At 39.4% G+C, this 22,280-nt stretch overlaps 2 pseudogenes; both read right to left on the reverse strand.

Annotated features, from left to right (window-relative positions):
• Positions 1–369: 369 nt before the first annotated feature.
• LOC129053501 (RNA-binding motif protein, Y chromosome, family 1 member C-like) lies at positions 370–10,244 on the reverse strand (annotated as a pseudogene).
• Positions 10,245–13,255: 3,011 nt separating this feature from the next.
• LOC134760938 (arginine esterase-like) lies at positions 13,256–21,770 on the reverse strand (annotated as a pseudogene).
• Positions 21,771–22,280: the final 510 nt, after the last annotated feature.

Below are 22,280 nucleotides of genomic sequence, written 5' to 3' on the forward strand. Positions count from 1 at the left end.
AGTATGAAATTACTTTGAAAAAATTCCTTTTCCTTTGAAAACCTCAAAAAATTCATGGAGGAAGTCAATATCTACCTCTCTCCACAAAACCAACAGGTTTCTTTTAGCAAGACACAGGTAGCAATGCAGAAATAACATGTCAATTTTCAATTTGAAAACAAGGTTTGGTATGCAATAACTATTATTTTGAATACTTGCTTTGATATCTGCTTTGGGCTCTTTTTTTCGATCAACTTTCCCCACCATCTCCTGTAGATGCCACATAACTTGAGCTACCAAGTTTCACGAGGAGCAGGGTGCACCCTATCTAGAGAAGGTGGATTCATTCTGTCTTTTCTGCCAACGTGCTCATGACCACAGGAATAAAAATCACCACAGCTCCTTGAGTAACTCTCCTGACTTCTGCCTATCTATCTCATGTATTGTTATAATCATGGCGGGTGCTTCCACTATGAGACAACTGAGGCCCTCATGCAGGTGGTGCACCATGAGAGGTACCTACAGTGTTGATCAAATAATATGTTGGACTACATTTAAACATCATTACTGCTATCACTAAAGCATGAATTAGTTAAAGTACTATTTGGAAATATCTACTTTTGTCTGCCTTTGTTGGCAGGATATTAATTATGCCTGCAATAGTCAGAAAGTTTTATTAAAAAGAAGCGTAACAACAGTATTTGAAGTTTAACAAATTTAACTCTAAAGTAAATATTGAGTCATATTTTCTGAATGTGAACTGAAGTTCTCACCTTCATGTCATTCCCTATGCTTTATACTGTTAAAAATACTCAATATTTAAACAGGTTATATTTCTCCTTTATACTTTTCCTTAGAATTTCATTAAAATAATGACCTGGTCTATTAAATACAATTATATAATTTACAAATCCATCCCGTACCCTTACCTTATCTCTGAAATGCATGTCTATAAGAACTTCCACATGGACATTCAGAATGATCTCTACCACGGGCCTCATCGTAGCCATCACAATCACTAAGTTGAAAAAAAAATTCTTAATATCAGAATGAACCATTTAAGAAATCTATTTCACAAGTCCAGGAAATTTTATAGTATATATGCTCAAGAGGAATATTCACCATGACTGGAATGACCATAATCACGGTAAGCATAGTCTCTAGATGGTGGAGCATAATCCCTAGTTTCTTGGGAAAGTGGATGATTTCTGTGTGCATAAGTTTAAGCAACAAACTTTAAATTTTCAACAATTAGTATCCAAAGCATAACTAACTTACAACTTAAACAAAATCAAAATGCCAAACATCTAAATAGATATTTCCCCAAATAAAATAGACAAATGGCCAAAAAGCACATGGAACAGATACTGATAATCAGTGATTCAGAAAACGTATTTCAAATCCAAAGAGAGATACCATTCTTCACACACACACTAGAATGGCAATAAATTTTAAAAAGCAGGAAATAGCAAGTGTTTGAGAGGATGAAGATAAATTGGAACCTTGATACAATGCTAGCTGGAACAGAAAATGATGCAGCTACTATGGAGAAATGTGGTGGTTCGTCAAGAAAACAAACATAATTATGATAGGACCAAACAATTCCTCTTCTATATACACCCAGAATTGAATAAGTGTACTCAAACAAATACTGGTGCATAGAAATACTGTGGTGGAAACAACCTAAATAAAATAATGGGTTAACAGCTTGTGGAAGGAGTGAAGTGCTATGATGTAAATGAAACTTCAGGATATCATGCAAAACAAAAAGAGACAGATACAAAAAGTCATGCAGTGTTTGAGCCCAAAACATTAAATGCCCACAACATGTAAGGCAGAATACAGATTGCTGTTTGCTAGTAGCTGAGGGAAGGCAGAAAAGGAAAGGGACTGCTCAATTGGTAGCTGGAGTTTTAGTTTGGAGTCATGACAATGTTTTGGAACTCGATGGAGGTGGTTGCTGCACAACACAGAATATATTTAATGCCACTTAACTGTTTACCTTATAATTAATTTTGTTATGTGAATTTCATCACCATAACAAAAAAATCAACTATTTTTTTTTCCATTTTTTATTTACCTATTCTCAGTTGCATAACCATCATCTCTTGGAGACATCTGGTCTTTTTTCCAGGAAGAGATTGGCTCTCTGCAAGGAGGACCTCCATAATTCTCTCTTCTATGTGATATGGGACCTTTAATATTAAAATGATGAAACATGTAAAGAACAGCAAGTCTGAAATACTATTTTCTCTTCTCTCAAACAACTTTTTAAAATTATTTCTTCTATGACTCTGTTCTTCGTTCCTTAAATTACCAGAAAGTCGTGGCACTGAATATTTCTTATGGCTTTGGATAATCCCATGGCCCCTGCAAGGCCACTTCTTCTAACAAAGCAGAAGGCAGACATTAATTCTTAGGTAAACGTTCATTTGTAAAGGTAAATAACAACTTAGTATTTTTCTTTTCATATAAATTACTACCAATGACACAGGGAAAACACATAAAACCACCAAACTCTTCAAGAATTTTAAAGTTACATACATTGTCCTTTCTCAGCTGAAGAAGGTAAATTTTGCCATGTTGCTCAATCCACCTCATACACAAATAATGCTACCTTTGAATGACTGCATGCTAAATTTTTACAAAAAATTCTCCTTTGTCTCTAAGTGGTTGGCTCTATCTTAAATGTTGACACATTAAAATGTACTAGTGAAAACTTTCTAATGACAGCCAAGGTTTACTTTTACTGCAATAAGCAATACTGTTAAAGGGGTCATTACAACACTGTTGCTATTTCAAAATATAAAAACTTCTCCTTTAATATACTCTTTATGTGCTATTCCTTAGAGGTCAGTCTTTCACCTATGATATATTCAATGGCTAATTTTCCAATGAAAATGTGTTGGCTTGTGTATCCTGAAGTCAATAAATACCTAATTTCACTGATACTCTCCATATGAAATGTAAAATTGAAAATGGCAGTTTTCAGTTTCCTCCAAAATAGGGTGGAGGACGAAGTAAGAACTTTAATTTGTTCTGCTTTAACTTCCTTGCTAAGAACTTTTATTTATTGTCTTGCTTTCTTCTGTTTGGTCTGCAATCTTATGATTCTCTTTTTCAAAAATATTACTTCCGTTCAATCCTACTGCTCACCTCAGGTTGCTTAGTTCTAAATTCTCTCCTCAAATAATTTCCAATCTTACACTAAGGATCTTGTGTTAATGTTTAAACATCCCGGTATCCCAGTACACCCTTAATTATTGATTTATATGCCCTTATATTTCATAACTCTGCACTTCTGTGATATTCACTTAATTTAAGGATATTGTACTCCTTCATGTCTACCTTTCAAGACTTAATTTTATTTTTAAATAACATTTAAGCCCAGTGACTCCTTTTATGCTAAATGTTCTTGTAGTTCTTTTGGGTCTTCATATAAGCAATAAGAATGCCTTGCACATAAACATTACTGAGGTCTCAGAAGCTGGATGGCCAGGCTCAGCGACTCACACTGTAAGCCAGTGTGGAAGGCTGAGGCAGCTGGACTGTTTGAGCCCTGGGGTTTAATGTCAGTTTTGACAATGTAGTGACATCCTCTCTACAAAAGTACAGAAAAAAAATTTAGCTAGTTGCGGTGATGCATGCCTGTAATTGAAGCAACTCAGGAGGCTGAAACAGGAGAATTGCTTGAGCCCAGGAATTTGAAGCTGTAGTAAGCCATCATCTCACTAGTGCACTCTGACCTGGTAAGAGCAAGACTCCAACCCAACAAAGAAACTCAAGCAAATTTTCGATTGTGACACCAGAGGACCACTACCAGGGGACCTAGGAAATGGAAGAATTCTTCAGATGAAGAAGGCTACTATCAAAGAATACTGCCAGGAACTTTTAGAAATATTAAGGGGAATTATCTTGCAAACACAGGATTAAAAGGAATATTGGCCTCACTCTAGTCACTTATTTCATCTGCAATGAGAAACTCGAGTATTTCTTCAGCATAAAACTGAAATGTACCTAGTGAGATAGAAAGTATAATAAAAGCTATCGATCAGTAATTATGCCCAATGATGTGTCACTTCTCTTTTAATTGATGAACTTAAATTTAAGAATCCAGTTAAAATAGCTCATTTTTAGTCATACACAAAGTATGGTCTTTCTATCAGGTAGCATTTACCTTGGCCTCCAATCCAACTATTGCTTCTTGCCACAGCAGAAGGAGCAGATTTTTTAGGAAGAAGACCTTCGCTTCTTGAAGATGGACCTCTTTTAACTGGAACGGCTCCCCTAGAAGAACTCATGTGCGATCAAGAGCATATCCATCATCATCTGTATTTTGAACAAAATCATTTTAGTTAACTAGCATCACTGTTTCTTGAATGGCTAAGTTTTAATTGCTTATAAAGATTTTCTACATATTATAATCTTACAAATTCACATTTGTCTAAACTAATAAAATTAACATTTCTATATGAAATGAGTACAATTCAAGCAATAAAAGTCTGTTTAGAAAATCTAGAAAGAAACTCAAGAATCATAATATATTGGTGTGAGAGACAGATGTAGGAAAGGTGGGGAGTGAACAGGGAGCAGATCAGTAAAATATCTAAGTATAACATACATAAAAATATTAAAATATTTTTTTGTAAATATTTTACCAAAAAAATCAGTAAAATATCTAAGTATTTTAGATATTTTACTATCTAAAGATCAGTAAAATATCTAAGTATAACATACATAAAAATATTAAAGAAAAATGATAATTGACTGTTTATGTCATTCTGTTATGAGGAAATATTTTCACAGCATATCATAAACTAAATTCCATTCAAAGAAATTCAAATATTTACAATATCAAAAGGTCACATATCAAGAAAATACATTATCTATAAAATTTGTTAACATAGTATAGAATTCTTGCAATTCCTTTATGAAACACTAATTTTCAGATTAGACTATGCTAAATTTTAATAATCTTTAAGAATAGCTTATTAAATAATATAAATATATTTATATATATATCTACAAAAACTGTAGACATATGCCAATTGCTAGGTGGTGTTATAGGTTAGAATATACACATTCTCATACATGGCATAGTATTATTGAACCTCTCCCTCAAGATCAATGGAGACAAAATAACCATGAAGCTGTACATCTTAAAATGGAGCAAACAGTGCAATTTAAATTTAAAAAACAACTATAATTAATTACACATCTGGACATCAAAACACAAAATTAAATGATAGATTTTTGAAGGTTGGTTAACAGATAATACAAGTTAATCGATAGGCTTACTGATTGATTGATTGATTGAGATGGACTATTGCCCTACTGCCCAGGCTGGAGTGCAATGGCATGATGTCAGCTCACAACAACTTCTGCCTCCCAGGTTCCAGTGATTCTCCTGCTTCAGCCTCCTGAGTAGCTAAGATTAGAGGTACGTGCCAGGTTCCAGTGATTCTCCTGCTTCAGCCTCCTGAGTAGCTAAGATTAGAGGTACGTGCCACCACACCAGGCTAATTTTTCGTATTTTTAGGGGGGACAGGGTTTCACCATGTTGGCCAGGCTGGTCTGGAACTCCTGACCTTGTGGTCCACCTGCCCCATACACCCCAAGTGCTGACATGACAGGCATGAGCCTCCTCACCCACCCTCATCCTATATATACATACATATATATATATGGTTAGTTTTTCATTTTTATGTAGAAATTGACCCCTCATTTCTACTGTGTAAATCACTCATAAATACTATTTTCAGTGACTCACCTTCCAGCAAGAAAGATACATACATATCTGTGAAGCGGTTGATTTTGTCCTTTCCAAAGTCACAGACTCTTTTTAGAAATTAAAATTCTACATTTCTTAAATTGAAAATGCTTTATGGCAGGCCAATGTACCAACTGTCCATATGAAAATTACAAAGCAATGGATTTGCATACATGCTTGCACATGTATACACAAAAAAACTAATATTGGAAAATCAATCCTAAGTACTGAATTACTTTTTTTCCTGTTGGAAAGTTTAAATATTCCATTGTATTTTGATAATACAACTGATACAAAATTCTCCACCCCAAAGTAGAAAACTCTACCAAGTATAATGAATATAAATGAGTTCTTCAGAACACCTGTTGAGTACAGGCAATCAGCATTCATAAACTGAATTCAGCTTGAAATCTGTGTTATTTCAATGCAAATTTATTATAATTTTAAAACAAATTTTAGATATTAGAGCAATCATTCTTATGATACACCTTTAGTACTTAGAAATAATTTTGCTTCTTATCAATATGTTAATTTTCTGTTCATAAAGGAAATAAATAAAATTGGGAAATTTTGATATCTTCAAACTTATTTTCTTTCAGTCCTATGGTTCCATCTTTATATTTTAGAACATTACCCAAGTGTCCTTCATGTGAGGGAAGCCACCCTCTTGTTCCTCCACTACTTCCTCTTGCAGATCTCAGACTTCCTGAAGAGCTTCTGTTTCTTGAAGAAACTGGTGGTCTTCACCTACCACCACTTTGAAAAGATGGTTTCTCTGCTTATTCTACTTTTATTGCTTTTCCATCCAACAACTAAAAGTATTAAGGTTACTATCACTAACATTGGCAAGAATAAACCTAAGCACATTTTACAAACATTTTTACATCAACTATAGTTTAATTCTAGATATTTTCTCCCAAAGCAAACTTTTTTTTTTCTCCTAAAATGAACATGCTTTTCTCAATATCAAATATGAGACATTTACTGAACACGTGCCTTCCATTAAATGATCAAACACAAATTCTATTTTTCAAATTCCTTGAAAACTTCTCCATTATTAAAAAAATAACACCTTAAACAAAAAAGATTAACCCATCACACATTCTATGGAGGAATGTGGCACATCTTTTTTTTACAATATATAATCCACTTCATCTTTGTATTCACATCACTGATTTAAAAGTTTCAGTGTCCCAATGAAACTTGTGTCATTTAAACAAATGAGGTTACTTATTCAAAGTGATTAGTCAAATTAGTTATTGTGAATTGTTTCTTGTTTGATCTGCTAACACTTACATAAAATGTCCCCATATGATTTATAATTCTGTGTTTACTCTAGAAATGTTTCTGTAAATGTGATCCTTGTTTGATCTCATTAAGGTTTCTTACCTTATTCGTTTCTTACTTTTCCTTAGACATGTCCCTAAAAAATGACTGTTAATATAGTACTTCATGTTGTTTCTCAGAAAGGCTTAAATGTGCTAATCAATTTCACAATAATATTTTTCAGTATAATCTTTTCTATAGGACAAAGAAATTTTTGAAAACAGTTCAGATAATAAATACCTCTTTTAAAATTACATGGTTTTTGTTATTTGAGGGAAGATCTTAAATCCTTTACAAGACCTCTTGCAGCCACATCACCAGTTTTTCCTACCTTGAAACTTCTTCTGTTATTTCTGGGCCCAAAACATTTTCCCCAGATTTGCACATGGCTGCTTCCTTCCTAGTGTTTCAAAGTCAGTCAAAATTCCTTAAACTATTAATTGCCCCTGAAAACTCTAAGAATCTCCTTTGTTGGCCGTCTTAACATTTATGTGCATATAACATTCATATTTATGCTTACACAATAAAATAGTGAGATGAAGTAATTCGAAAATAACCATTGGCTGGGCACAGAGGCTTATGCCTGTAATCCCTATGCTTTGGGAGGCCTAGTCGGGCAGATGATGAGGTGAAGAGACAGAGACCATCCTGGCCAACAGGGTAAAAGCCAGTCGCTACTAAAACTGCAAAAATTAGCTGGGCCTGGTGGCATGTGCCTGTAGTCCCTGCTACTAAGGAGGCTGAGGTGGAGATTGCTTGAACCTGGAGGAGGAGGTGGCAGTGACCTGAGATCATCCCACTGCAATCCAGCCTGGCAACACTGCAAGACGCCATCTTAAAAAAAAAAAAAAAAAAAAAAAAAAAAAACAAGCAAAATATCTGCACAGATTACCTGCTCTTGTGCTTGAAAACTAGGGGGAAAAAGAAATTATCGTAGATGACTATACACAAGTAAAAATTATCTCCATAACTACCACAAAGCCATGAATCAAAAGCAACTCTGGGTTTCTACCACAGCTTAAAACATTAATTTATAAGAGTGAATAAAAATGTACTTTCTGCTATGTGCCAGCAAGTGTACTAGATGTAACAGAAATAAAAGCAACTAGGAAGCCTTAAATATGCCCTGTAGACAATTTAACAATCAGTAGATTAATACGTGGTACAGTGAGTACAAAATATCTATGATATGCAATGTGGAAGAAAATATAAAATCAAAGTTGTTTTTGAAGGATGAGTTGTTATTTTTGAGACATACATAGAAAAGAATAGTTTTCAAGAGTCCAAAAAAGCATTTTAGGGGTAGCATAAAGAGTAACAGGAGCTAAAAACAGATTGGGATAATGCTATAAAGCAAAAAAGCTCTAAAGGGCCTAGAATGGAATGATCTTGACTAGAATGTAAAGGAATTCAACAGTTAGTAGAATCACATAAAATTTTAAAACTTTAGTAAACACACAATCCGTAGATTTAAGACTCAATAGGTCAAGAGACCATTGTTTTGATCAAAACATGTCCTCAAACACACTGGGAAAATGAGCAAATAGGTATTCATGTTACATAAATTACTCTGGTGAAAGGAAAAAAACGTCCTTAGGAGAAAAGAGCAAGGATGGGGCAAAAATTCCAGTTCCTTCTTCTGTTATCCAGCTTCAATGTTCTGATATTATTTTCTATTTTCATGTACTTAACACCTCCTTAACTGTAAAGGTCTTATTTAAATATACTTTCTCAAGAATATATTTTCAGAAAATGGGAGAGAATCTTTCCTTCTTGTGAGTCTGTCTAGATGTCTATCCACAGTTTGTATATGCTATAGAAATATTTCCACGAATTGGAAGTAATTCCATTAAGAGCATTTAATAAATGCTCATTTAGGCCTTTCATTTGCAGGAGAGTTCCTTCTAGGTTTCAATGCTCTTGGAAACCTTTGAAAATCTATTTACACTCATATTGAAATACAAAAATAGAAAAAAGTTACCATATATTAATTTATATAATGTTAATTGCAGTACCCTTCCAACTACACTTGCAGGTATACGGCACAAAGAAGAGGGTGGCTAAATAATTTTGGTCCATATGACATTCTACTATCTTCAACACTTTAGTAATACTACAAAGATCTAGAAATACTGTTAATTGAAAACCAGATTTAGAGTATTATTAATAAGGGACTCTTACCTTTCCATTGATATCTTTGGCAGCATTCTTAGCATCTGCAGCATTCTCAAAAATAATGAACACAAAGTCTCTGGACTTGCTGGTTCGACCCTTTATCAGAAGGTCTAAAATATATAAAAACATCTTACATCTATATAATGGACTCACCAAGGTACTATCTGAAAGTTACATCAAACCAAAAACAAACTGCATTTCACATCACTACTATGATTCTTAACACTAAATCATCCCTATAGTCAGCCTATTTTATTCCAGTTTGTTCCCTAACTCCATAACACATTTACTTTTCCTCCTTTTCCTTTCTAAGTAGTAAGTGATCCTTACCACAGACCCTTCACCTGTTGCTATGAGAATTTTTCAAATATCAAATAGATACTTCAAAATAAGAGCTTACAAATGATAAGGCATTTTAATGTATGTATACAATGAACTTTGCAAAAATACATATTTTTAAAAATATATATATATAACATACACATTTTAAACATATATATTGAAATATACATATGAAAATACACACAGACAGACACATACACACACACACATGAACACACATGGCTTTAAGAGTTACCTTCCGAGGCCAGGTGCCGTGGCTCACACCTGTAATTCCAGCACTTTGGGAGGCTGAGGCAGGAGGATCACGAAGTCAGGAGATCCAGACCATCCTGGCTAACATGGTGAAACCCCATCTCTACTAAAAATTACAAAAAATCAGCCAGGCGTGGTGGCGGACACCTGTAGTCCCAGCTACTCCGGAGGATGAGGCAGGGGAATGTCCAGAACCAGGGAGGTGGAGCTTGCAGTGATCTGAGATCAAGCCACTACTCACCAACCTAGGTGACACAAGACTCCGTCTCAAAAAAAGAAAAGAAAAGTTACCTTCCAAAAGGGGACCGTGTTTCACAAATACTTCTTTAAGCATCTTTTCATTGGCTTCTCTATTGAGGCCAAAAATGAAAAGCTTCCCAGGACAATCTGCTTCTACCATTGTGCTGTAAATGGTAAAAAAAAAAAAATAATAATAAAATAAATATCATCTGTATTTCGATAAAAATAAACAAGCTAAAAAGATAAAATTTTATTATATACTGTATTGAAAATTCAAGTAAACTTCCCTTCCAGAGGCTAACATCTTGTTAGTATTTCTTAATTTCTTACTTTAAATATTTAAAATTTGTAACATACAGAGCAAAAGGGGTACTGACTTTATGGAGAAATGCTGCATTTTATTATGTAGGTGACAAAATCTCATTTCTAAAAATTAGATAAGAAAAGCTATTGTAATTTTCCTAGGTTGCAATATGAAGAATGCCCCCAGTTAAATAATTTTATTTGAAAACTATATATTTATGAAGTACAATGTGATGTTTTGTGTATTTTTATTTGCTTGAGATGTATATCTCCTGTTGCCAAAGTGCACTGCTCGCTGCAGACTCCTGAGGCCAGCCTCAACTGATCCTCCCACGTTTCAGCTTCCCAAGTAGCTGGCTGGGTAATTTTTCTGTGTTTTTTTAAATAGACACGGTTTTCCTTATATTGCCCAAGCTGGTCTCTAACTCCTGGGCTCAAGCAATCCGCCAGCCTGGGACTACCAAAGTGATGGGATCTCAAGTGTGAACCACCACGCCCAGCGTGATTTTTGGATGAAAGATTAAATCAAGCTAATTAAAATGTTCTATGGGGAGATCATTTTAAATATTTTACCATCTTTTAGTGATTTGAAATATATAATAGATCAAGGATCCCCAAACACTGGCCTTCACACTATACCTGTCTGTGGCCTGAATGTAATGCCTGAGGATGACCTGAGGTGGAACAGTTTCATCAGGAAACCATACTCCCCAGCCTCCCTCCGGAATCCCGCTGCCCCACCCTGTCCCTGTGGCAGCCCTGCTGCCCCACCTGCCCCCGTCACACTGCTGCCACCAGAAGCCCCACCCCACCACGTGGGCCTCGGGGCCCCGCTGGCAGCGCCCACCCCGAAACGTGTCCATCTCACTGCCTTCTTCCCCTGGGCAACCCTTGTCTGAGGAAAAATTATCTTCCACTAAACCGGTCCCTGGTGCGAAAATGGCAATAGATTAAAGGAGCCCATTATGTTATCGAGGCTGGTCTCCAACTCCTGACCTCAAGGCGTCCTCCTACCTCCACTTCCCAAAATGCTAGGATTACAAGAGTAAGTCCGTGTGCCAGGTTAATAGAATAACTTAAGCGGATCTATTTTGTTTCCGTTTAACTCTATCCAGCTCCATTTAACTTGATCACACCCACTTACTCGGTTTAAATTACTTAGGTGCCACAGATACATGAAATATGTTTCAAATACTGTCATATAAGGAAGGAGACAATTACAGGCTTTACAGAGGCAAATTTGAACTGAGGTAATCTATAGCCCCAGACTGCTACATACACTAAAGTATGCCAAAATCTGATAATTCTCACCAGGCAAATCACATACGTGACATGTGCTGACTAAAAGTACAAGTATTTAATCGCGGTGGTTAAGTATATTGCATGTATTTTGAATTATGACCGAATTCACAGAGAAAAACTACCTTAATAAAAAGTGCACATGAAAATAATGGCACCGCAGCACTATCTCCCACAACTTGCCCACATGTCGGACATATCCGACGGTTAAATGTAGAATCCTCAAGAAAAATCAATGAGTTTAACAAAAATGAGTTCTTAATAGCACTAAGGAGTTCTCTCCCCACTGTCTCCTCGCATAATTCAATGCCCACACATAGAAAACCCATTCCCTACAATCCCAAACCTTTGCTTTCTGTTCTTGGCGAGAGACCAACCTGTGCAGAGAAACAGAAATTACAGGTGGTTTTCAGTAGGACAAAGAGCCGCAGGGTCGCCAGGCCCTCAGGTCATATGCATCCGGCTTTGGGACATCACAAGGCCAACTGCTGGAAAGATCCCTGGAGCTGGCCTGACTGGGAAGGAAGCCAGAAGCCATGCCTGGAAATCCCCCCTACCTCCAGCGGCCAGTCATTGCAAGGGCGGTGAGCATCGGCCAATTATTGCGAGAGCGGTAGGCGTCTCCTGAGGCGCCCCTCCCCTGGGTGGCCTGCAGTTCCATCCTTCCGCGGTAAGCCTCCTCTGAGAAGATGCTTGTGCCAGGTGGTGGTGGGTTCAGGCACACGTGGACTATGATCCCTTTGGAATTGTGGGCATGGAAGACCTACACCCTAACTGGCATCCTGAGTGTGGCAAGCCTTTGACCCACAGGGAACAAATGAAACATCTCACTTCATTAGGCAGGCTAGGCTGATGGTACTGAATACTGCAGATCCACAGGGGAGAGAGAGGGACCAGCGCTGCCTGCTGGGACAAGGGCAGCCGCGGTGGCTTTCAGAGAGTGGGGCAGGGAGGGCACGTGGGAGGAAACTCATCTGGTACCTTGCTGGGGTGGAATTCGCCTGCACCAGAAGTCAAAACCCCGCAAGGACTCTTTCAGATCTAGGGAAATACAGACTCCAAGTTCCATGCTTCCTCCCTGAGGATGCTTTTCTCCCAGGGGTATTCCAAATGATCTCTTGTCCTATGCCCTGGGCACACCAGAGACAAGCTGCCGTGGTCGCCCATCCGATAACCTGTGTTTACTGCCTTGCTGGCGCAGAGGCTCCCGTAAGCGCAGCACCCACTGGCCGCGGTGCCTGCTAGCGGGGCTCTGGAAGCCCAGGGCCTCTGCCTATGGCTCCAGCGCTCCTGTGTGCAGCTAACCCTGCAGGGAATCTGGGCCTTATGACGAGTGCGGAAGGCTGTGGGTCCTGCAGGGCTCCCCAGGAATCCTGGGTCCACGTAGGTGTGAGACGTGATTCTCAGCTAGGCGAGGCCCATGGGACTCTCGGGGAGCGGCCCCCAGAGTCCAGGGGCGCCAGGGGCGTTGGGTGGGCGGCTGAGACCTTGATCTGTGGGAGCCCTAGGAGGGCACCGTGTTAAGTCTGGAGGCTCTGCAGGAGAGAGCGGCCTGGTGGAAGAGGCATGCTACTGGTGGATGACATCACGGCAAAGCTGGAAGTGAGCAGCAGCAGGAGGACCACTGGGTAGAGCCTGTCCCTGGCTCCAGGAGGCCCCGGCCCGCAACGGACTGGCTGGAGGTCCATCATTTGCAGCTGGGCTCTGTAAATGCCTCAAGCCACAGGGCATCCCCAGCTTCTGGGCCAGAGCCATGTCTTTGCAGCTGCCAATTTGGGATGGCTGGCAGCAGGGGGTTGGCGTCTAGGTCCTGGGAGTGGGGTTGGGAGGAGCCAGGTGGTAGGCACCGGGGGTCATCCAGGAGTCAGGGGATGGAGGACAATGAGGGGAGCAGGAGCCAGACTTCTGCAGATAGGAGGGCAGTTTGCTTGTGGCTGCCCTGTGGGCACATAGACTAGGTACAGGAAGCAAAGCACAGCACTCATAAAAGAGAATAGCAACACAAAAGGACCCTTAATGCACAGCAGAAAGTTGAAGGGCACATTTCCCTGTGAAAGTCCCTGGATGAAGGGGAGTCTGTATGCCCATGCCAGCCATGGAACTATCCCTGCTCCCCATAGCTGTGTCCAGCATGCTCACCCCAGAAACACAAGGTGCTCAAGACTCGGGTTCAAGGTGCACTGGGCTGCTGTCCTCTGCAACGCAGGCACCAGCTCCACAGACAAGCTTTCTTCCCTCTGCTGCTGCTGCATCCAAACAGATGTAGGCCTTGAGCATATATAGCCTCTGTTGCACCCAGGTGAGCCCCATGGGGAGAGCCAGGCACAGCCTTACAGCCCCATCAACCCACAGAGGTTCCATCTGGTGGACACATCCACCCCTCAGGGAGACTAGAAGAGGACACTGCACACTCGGACAGCAGAAGAGCCTGTCCAAGCCCCAGCACATAAGGGCCTCCTGCAGTTCAGGAACCCTGAGGAAGCAGCCGCCTCACACCAGAGCACCCTGCCCCCTAAACCTCTCCCCTCTCCTTCTGTGCCTGCCCTTTTTCAGAGCAGGCTGCCTGGGCCTGGCTCGACCCTCTGCCAAGACCACCACACCAAGGTGTGGTGCCAGGTCAAAGGCCTGGGTGACAGCCTTGCCCCATGCTCTCCATGATCTTGCAAAGTTGCAGGTTGTCATGCCCCCCACCCAAATCATCCATCAGCTCCTAGACCAGAAGTAGATTGTGGGGCACACCCAGATATGGGCTGGGATCACAAATGATGAAGTCCTGCTGAGCTACATGATGGATTTGCAGGTTATGCTGCCAAGCCTGGATCAGCGGGAGGGGTCCGGCTTCTGGGTCAGGTTGAAGTCCCCCTGGGGCCCAGGGGTGTCTAAGTGGGAGAGCTGGGAAAGGGAAACACATGTAGCAGGCCACAACAGTCCATGAAATGGTCCTTTGAGTCCATCTTCTTTCTCCCTCTTGGCCAGGGAGGTGGAGGAACTCAGCCACCCCGGGTACCGGCATGAGGATGAAGTTTTCCTTTTGTCACAACCTTGACTTCCACAATGAAGTGATCATTCAGGAGTACTGCATTGGCATCCTCAGTAAGGAGTGCCTCCCAGCATGGTAGGGGAGGTTGTGTGTGGGAGGATAGGTCTGGCATGAACCTTCCTGATTCCCATCCCTCCAAGAAACAGGGTGTCTCATTCCACTGCAGTCCAGTGGTTGTGGGGTCTTGAAGGTCAAGCCTCCAGCTTCAGGCAGTGCACCTCCATGTGACCTTCTTCAGCTGGTTGGCTGACCATGGCCACCCAGCTTTCGGCAGGATTGCTGAGGTGGGTGCCGAGGTGGGTGCCGCGGTGGGGCATCATGGGAAAAAACCTTGCTGGTCATTCCTTGGCCTCTGGGGAACTGGCTTTGAGCCATGACCTGACCTGTCCTCTACCAGCTTCTGCAGTCCCCCAGATCATCAGCCAGAGCCTGTGGCTCATTCCCCTGCAGTACTTCCCGAGGGAAGGAGGCCATTAGAGAGGGAACAGAGAGGAGGCCAGGTTAGGCAGTCTCGGGCTTGGGACTGAAGGGCCTTTGATTCTTGGAGTTGTGCCCCACATGGAGAACACAAGCCTCAGGGAAGAGACAGCAGTGAGACATCCCAGGCTACAGGAGAAAAGGCCATCAGGGAACTGAAACACTTGCATTTAAGGATTAGGGAGCCTTAAGTCACCTAAAAGGTATAAATGTCTAAGGTCAGTGGGTGAGAAGCAAGGCTCAAGGGATAGCTAGCTCATCATCCCTCTCTGGCTCCCTTCCCCACCTTAAGGCTGGCTACCACTTGGGGCTCAGTTTGGGATCAACCAGGGACCTGTCACCCTCCAAGCAGATGTCCCCCCAAGGCCAGTCTCTATGTCCTCCCAGAATGTCTCTCCCAGGCCCATCATTTTCATTTACAATGAACCCAGGCTCCCGTGACATGCTTTCTCCCCTCTGCCATCTTCACTCACACTTGCCTGCCCACCCAGACAAGAGAGGGCACTACACAGCGAATCTGGAGGACCACACTGGGCTCACAGGGGAGGAAATGTGAAGAGACTGCAAAATGGCTGAGACCTTCAGTGCCCAGGGAGGGAAACTGGCAGGAAATTAAGACCCTCTTGAGTACTGGTGTGGACACCCAGTGTCACTTATCATGGTGAAGACCTGCTTTGTCACATCAACTAATATTAATATGGAAGTTATTTTCTTAGAATAGTGAAACAATGAGTATGAAGAAATATTGCTTGTTTAGATTTGTATGGAAATGCTGCAGACATGTCCATTTTCCATTACAATTCTTATGTGAGACTTGAAGTGTTTATTGAGTTTTAAGATACATTTTGATTGTTCTGCTCCTGCAAATTTTGTGATCATTTTTGCAATATAGAGACATAGAATCCAGAACATTTTTGAGTGACTTTCAGCTTCTTTTAGAGTACTTACTTGTAAATTTTGATTTCTTCCCCTTGTGGTTCCATTCAATTTATTATTTTTACTTTATATGCAAGGTGATACATTTGTTTTTTTAATTTGCCTCTTGTGGAACTTTTGTTTAAAGAACATTTTTTTTTCTGTTAGATTTGTGAGTTTGCCAGTGAGCTCTTTTTCTAGTACAGTTTTTTTTCCTCTGTGTGTGTGTGTTTGTGTGTGTGTGTGTGTGTGTGTGTTTGTGTGTGTGTATTGAGACAGCATCTCACTCTGTCACTCAGGCTAGAGTGAAGTGGCATGATCTCGGCTGACATCAACCTGTGCCTCACAGCTTCAAGTGATTCCCCTGCCTCAGCCTTCCCAAGGAGGTATGATGACAGGCACATGCCACCATGTCCAGCTGATTTTTGCATTTTCACTCGAGATGGAGTTTGACCATATTTACCACGCTGGTCTCAAACTCCTGACCTCAAGTGATATGCCCTGCCTTGGCCTCTCAAAATGCTGGGCTTACTGGCACAAGCCACCACGCCTGGCCTCATTTGTTTGTTTATGCATTTTAACCCTTGCTGTATTTTCTTCATGAACATGTACTTTAGAGTTATTGAAATAATATGCTTTATTTATTTACTCAGTACTTAAGTAGGATTTTAAAAGTAATGTTTTCATTCACTAAATACAGTATTGTGAATATGTAAAACCTTATATACTATTGTCATTTTCTTTTTCATAAATTCTTCAAGAACTCTGATACTGGTTTTCCCCCACCTGAGGAGAATATCCAGATAGTTACAAAAAACTGTGTGAGTTACTTGGTATAAAAATATACTTTGAAAGACAAAGTTAACAAATACAATTCCACACCTGGATTTCACATCATTTTGAAAATTTTTATGCTGGTGAATAAATCCTGCATTCACATTCATACTAAATATGAACTTTTGAATCATTTTCAAGAATGAAAATAATCCAAGGCCATGCATCAGTTCAGGAAGTAGGTAGAAAGCAGTTGTTATGAAGAAAAGTGATACTTATTGAAGGTATATTTAGATAGATTCTGGAAGGCTAAGTCAAGATTTTCCTCATTGATGCTCTGGTGTTTTGTCATACTGTGACCAGACTGTGGCACCACTGGTTATACTCAGTAGGCTACCAAACTCCTTGGGCTGCAGTAATTATTATTGAGGAAAACGGCAGTGTGGTTGTCTGTTTAAAGGAGACTAGAGGACTTCAGAGTTTCTACCGAAGGCACAAGGGCCTGGTTTATTGAGTGGCCTTCTTTTGCTGAATAGATAAGATTCAGGAAAAATGTGGACTCACTGTAGTAGCTAGGGCTTTGAGACTGGTGAAGCCTATTTGTCTCCAACTGCCAATGCCAGATACTGGTCTGTACATAGTGGCACTTCCTAGGCTCACTGACTCCTGTAAATTCCAACATAGAATTTAGATTTAAATCCCTATTCCAAATTATTAATCATAGATTTAATAAGTGGATAACAAAAGATGTATTCAGAAGAAAGGGAGACATCAGATAAATGCATAATAAATCATCCTGATCAAATACTTTCAAAAGTATTACTACAAAAAATCATTGAAGATTAAATCTTAAAAAGTTATTTTAATTGGAGAAATAGAAAAAGTGAGACTTGGTTTAAACTCTGAGGTGTAAAGATACTATTATTAGAATAAGAGAATAATATAGAATGTCCAATTTGTGTGTAGAGCAGCATACTAGCTATATAGTGTGGCTAGAGATTGAAAACCCATGTAAGAAAACTCAGCGATTAACAACAAAAATTTTTCAGAGACTTTGTTCTGTAATTAAAGAGTTTTAAAATGGTCCTACTGATCAATGTTTCACTTATATTTATCATTTAAGCATATGTAGTATATACTCTTTTGTATAGGGTCAAAGTTATGGTTTCTATCATGTAGTAAGAAAAAAAAATTGACAGTGTACCACACTTGCATCAGAGTCTTAGTCCTGAGTAATGAAGCAAACAACGGAACTGCCTGTGTCAGGGTACAGGTGGATACAGCTGGAAGCTTCCATCACATGCATCTAACATTTCTGAATTGTCATCAGTCCCTCCTAGAAAGACAAATGGACTATAACTATCCTTAAGAACATATGTTAAATTTAAACCCTAAGTGTTAAGATAAAACTATGATTTGTCTTATCACTTATGTCTCATCATCACTTTAAACTTGTGTCAATAACTTTACACAGAAATTCAGTTCACTTTATCACCATTAACATTTTACATCACACATTTTTTCTATTTCATTCTCTTTTAGTCACTTTTCTTTTCTTTTTTTACGGTGGATTTCCTTCTGTCACCCAGATTGGAGTACAGTGTCCTGATCTCAGCTCACTGAAACCTCTCCCTCCAGGGTTCAAGCAGTTCTTCTGCCTCAGCCTCTTGAGTAGCTGGGATTACAGGCACACACCGCCACTTTTGGCTAATTTTGTATTTTTCATAGAAATGATGTTTCCCCATGATGGTCACACTGGTCTGGAACTCCTGACCTCAGGTGATTCACTACCTCAGCCTCTCAAAATGCTGGGATTACAAGCGTGAGCCAACATTTCTGGCCTGTTTTTGTTTTGTTTGTTTGAGACAAGTTACTGCTTGGTCACCCAGGCTAGAGTGCTTTGGCACAATCTTCACTCACTGCAGCCTCAACCTCCTAGGCTCAAGCTATCATCCTGCTTCAGCCTCCCACATAGCTAGGGCTACATGTGTGCAATATCAATCAGGCTATGTTTTTGTTTATGTGTTTAGTGATGAAGTCCTGCTATATTATCCAAGCTGGTATCAAATCCCTGGACTCAGTGTCCTCTTAGTTTAAGCTCCCAAATTGCTGAAATTAAAGTGGTGAGTCAATGTAGACAGCCTTGTCACTTGTTAATAATTTTTTAAATTCCACTCTGTAAAATTAACCAGTCAATTTTTACTTTTGGAATTCAAAATTCCAAGTCAAGTTCGACTAGATTTTCATAAAGAGGTAAAAATTAAACAAAACTATACAAAACCCTTTCTTTTCCTTTGTTCCAAAGTGAGCAAAGAGTTGGGAAGGAAATCATCTCTACTTTGCTTTACAAAAGTAGACTGTACAAAGTTCCTCATATAATTTCTGTTAGATCTAAAATCCTGTGAAGTTATCATCAGATCCATCATCTTATAAACCAAAAACAAATCTCCTAGTGGGTCTATGATGTGGATTAAATATCTTGTAATTAATAATGTATACAAATGTGATTATACTTATGCCTTGAACTGTAATATTAAAACTATGAACCTAATTTTTTTAGAACTACTACCCTAATATGAAAAGTAACCGATGACCTGGTATAATAGTTTGTGGCCCAGAAAGCCATCATTCTGAGCTATTCAGATTCTTCAGATAGCCCAAGAGTGATAAGAGCTGAATGGGGGTCTGGGCATCTTGGAGGTGTAGCAATGCCAGGTCACTTCTTGCTGCCCCACTCACCAACCGGAACCTCTCATGCAGTAAAATTGTAGACACCTTCACAACTCTCAGTGGTGCCCCAGGGTGCCTCAGGCCCAGTAACACAGCAGTATCTTCAGGATTCCTGAGGGCACAGGCAAATATTTATTACAGTACATTCATTAGAAAACCTGAACCTTAAATCTACATCAGGCTTTCCAGCATATTGTTTTACTCATGATAAACAAGGTCCCTAGCTTATCTTCACTGAAATCAGAAACCTGTGAATAAAGAGTCCACAGACTATGGGATAGCAGAGGAATTTACTAACAGTGGTACTAATAAGCCAAACACAGTGAGGCAATTTCTTTTTAACCTAAAATAAAAGATATCTGTATAAGTGAGATGGTCATGCATTCTAGAAGTGAATTTTGACAGATAAACTTTCAGCAATGTAATTATGGGATAATGAATTTTAGAGTATGGGAAGAGGCAGGCACAAACTTACATGTTCCTGACACAGTGGGCAGCTGTGAGAACCCAAGAGCTGCTAACTATGGAACCACTGCAGATCTGTGCCACAGCTGATGATCATACCCTTCCAAGGCGTGGCATATCACAGATAAATCTGATCTGCCAAAGCCTAGGGTAAAATTCACACAATTAATTTGAGTAGAATTGCCCTATGTAGACCATGTTTTAAAAATTTTAGATCCCTCCTATTTCTGCTAACCAGGTCAGCATTGTTAAATATGACTAGCATACACAAATTGCTACCTCTTTTCCATTTTTTAAATGTTTTCCTTTAAAAAAAATTATCCTCCTATTATTTTTCCAAGTTCATAATTTCTTTATGTCCTGGCTTAAATTTATTTAGTCAAAGTGTTGGGAGTCATTGCAGCTTTCTCCCCATTGTAACCTTTATATAGCTGTGATTTTAGCTACTTAAAACTTATTGAAGTAGATAGGCAACAAAAATGATTTGATTTGGAGCTATTAGATAAATAAAGAAAAATTTGGAGATAAGGCACCTGTCTCTGAATTGGAGGGTCCTTATCTTCCTCAACTTACAATCTTAGTGTGATATCAAAATGATAGTTTAAATAGAACATTCCAGTTTGGGGTTAAGGAAAGAGCTCATATTTTTAAAAAAAATTTGAGACTTTCTCAGAAAACTGAGTTGAAGCAATGCTGGTTAATAAATGTATAGATATAAAAATGATGAAGATAAGCTTTCTCTAGAAGGGTTGAGGAAATATAGATGAAATCAGAAGCATAATTATCATCTTAAGTGTAGTTGTCTTTGAATTAGTCTTTGCAGGATGTGAGCAAATAATTGTGCCCTCCTTTGTGTTTTAATGTATTATCCACTGTAGCTATGACAATGTATCTTAGCTATAAAATAGCTGTGGTTAATTGCACAATTTATTACATGACACCAAAAGAGATCCCTCAGTTTCTAAAGAAACAAATAAATGTACATTCATGTGAAATAGCCATTGCTAATATTGTGATAGGTTTTCTGATAACCAAGGGAAGGAGAAAACTGATAATCACAATGTAGTACAGTCTAGTACACCAGCACCTAAAACACATTATTTAGCAACTGCTATGCTGCTTCCAAACATCATACTATCTTTAACTTAAAATATACTCAATTTAAAATAATTCTCTTACACATGTAAGATACTGTTTGGTAGAAAAGAAATTTCTTTGTGTTAGGAGAGTGTGTCTTAATGTTAGTCCTATTCATCTTCTGCCATAAGAACTTGATCAATCCATTCTACTTAACCAGTATAAGAGTAAGAAATTAAGATAACTATAATAATCATGTTGTATGACCTATATTATACAGTAATCTATAGCACACAGGGACACTATGAAAATTTAATCATAGATCAAGTGTGAAATGCCTTTGTAAACCATAAGAAGAATAATTTCTGTGATTTGGTAGATAAAAAACTCATGTATTTCTCAGGAAGAGCATCCCTTCCATTCTGCTTCCCTCTCTTCTTTTCTAATTCAATTCTCTTCTTCCTTTACTTCCCCTACCAAGTTTTTGACCCTTACTCTGAGGCTGTGGCAGAAAGAAGTGTGGCCAAATAGAAGCAGGAGTGGAGGTAAAACCAAAGCATTTGTAGAGGTAGAGACTGAATGGGACATAGAAGCAGAGGTAGTCATGGACTCTTGCTTGTACCAGAGAGCATGGCTAGACTGTGTCACTCCCTTGAGCCAGAAAAGGAAAGGGTGCACTTAGCTGAAGACTTAGGACTTTGTGCAATGGTCCTCAAAGTGACTCAAGATTCCCACTTGCACCTGAGTGTTTTTTTGCTGTAGATGGCATATGAAAGGTGCTCCCAAGTCACCTTGGAAGAAGCAAGAGACAAGATATCAACCAATATTTTGAAGGAGGTCCAGAAGTAACTTTCAGTTTTCAAGATATTCCTCTTTCTCCCTGATACTTATACCCCATGAATTTGTCACGTGACAGTCAGCCTCCCCAATGGTTTCCTTGGCCTCCACCCAGAAAGTGAATTCATTCAGCTTGAGCCAAAATTCGGCACAAGTGCTCACTTGTAAGATGCTCAGGTAACTTTGTTGCAGAATTTCAGGATTTTCTGATGGAAAACAGAGAATAGGTGTTTGTGTTTGTTTGCTTTCAAATTTTAGCCTAGATTAGAGGAAGTATGG

Source organism: Pongo abelii, chromosome Y, assembly GCF_028885655.2.
Source record: "Pongo abelii isolate AG06213 chromosome Y, NHGRI_mPonAbe1-v2.0_pri, whole genome shotgun sequence".
NCBI classification, from domain to species: domain Eukaryota; kingdom Metazoa; phylum Chordata; class Mammalia; order Primates; family Hominidae; genus Pongo; species Pongo abelii.